Raw genomic sequence first — 1,490 nt, 5'->3', positions numbered from 1 at the left:
ACCACAACGCCCAGCTATTTTTTGGTTGCAGCCGTCATTGTTGTTTGGTGGGTCCGGGCTGGGGATTTGAACCCGCCACTTTAGGTGTATGTGGCTGGCGCCTTAGCCGGTTGAGCTATAGGCGCCGAGCCTCCACTGTGCTCTTGTGATATGATATTGATAATAGCACAGGAGTTGGGGTTTCAAAGGCACAACAAAAAAAACATTATGCCAAGCAACAATGAGCACCAAAGTGTGTATGTGTATAATTTGTGTACATACTGCGAGATGGTACTTATTAAGCTCTTACTGAATACCAGTCATGGTGCCAAGTACTTATTTAGGTTTTTCTCATTTAACCCATAAAACAGCTCCCTACAGTAGAATTGTTCTATTTCAGTTGAGAACTGAAGAGCAAATACCTTGCCAAGACACACATCTAGTAAGCGGCATAGACAGTATGTAAATCTGGACCTGCCAAATCCAACCCTCTGCTGTTCTCTGCCTACGTTAGAGCAGCCCAGGGGTGTACTGGCCTGTGGTGTGTTCATTTGACCCATTGTATTGCACACACCTACCTATTAGAGCCAGGCACTGCTGTCGCTGTGGAAACAAAAGTGAAAAACCCACCAAGTTCCCTGGGTTCATAAGAGTGTACATGTTAGGTGAGGCTAACACATAATAAATGAGTAGACAGATTATCCACATAATCCCAAAGAGTGACAAGCATGATGACAATAACACAGAGCAATGTGCCAGTGGCCTGGTGGGGGTAGGGAGAGGTTACTTGAGATTGAATGGTCAGGGATGGTCTCTGGAGGAGGCTAAACATTTGAGCCAGCCTCATGAAGACATGGTAGGAGCATGGAAAGAGTTGGGTAGGAATTCTACCAGAATATTGAAGGAACTGAAGAAAGGCCGGTATTGCTGGAATATTACCAGGCACTGTAATCCTAACACCTGAGCTCAGGAGTTCAAGACCAGCCTAAGCAAGAACAAGACCGTTTTGCTAAAAATAGCCAGGCATTGTGACTGGCACCTGTAGTCCCTGCTACTTGGGAGGCTGAGGCAAGATCACTTGAGCCCAAGAGTTTGAGATTGCTGTGAGCTATGACTCCATGGCACTCTACCCAGGACAACAGAGTCAGACTCTGTCTCAAAAAAAAAAAAAAAGAAAGAAAGAAAGAAACAGGATGGGAAGGGAAGTTGGGGCACTTGGCAAGACCCAGATCACAAGAGCCCTGTGTTGGTAGTGGTAACACGCTGCTTGATTTTTAGTCTAAGGGCAGGGTGAATCTTGGAAGGTATAAAATGGAATGATCTGCTATGATCCCATGTGTAGTTCAGCAAGGGCTGGGTAGAAAACAATTTCAGAGGAACTAGAGTGGAAGCTGAGACTGGGTCAGGTGGCTCACACCTGTAATCCTAGCACTTTGGGAGGCTGACATGGGAGGTTTTCTTGAGCCCATAAGTTCAAGACTAGCCTGAGCAAGACCTTGTCTCTCCAAAAA

The sequence above is a fragment of the Otolemur garnettii genome, unplaced genomic scaffold (assembly GCF_000181295.1).
Source record: "Otolemur garnettii isolate 467f Iridium unplaced genomic scaffold, OtoGar3 scaffold00006, whole genome shotgun sequence".
Classification (NCBI taxonomy): Eukaryota; Metazoa; Chordata; class Mammalia; order Primates; family Galagidae; genus Otolemur; species Otolemur garnettii.
This window is presented reverse-complemented; position numbering follows the sequence as displayed.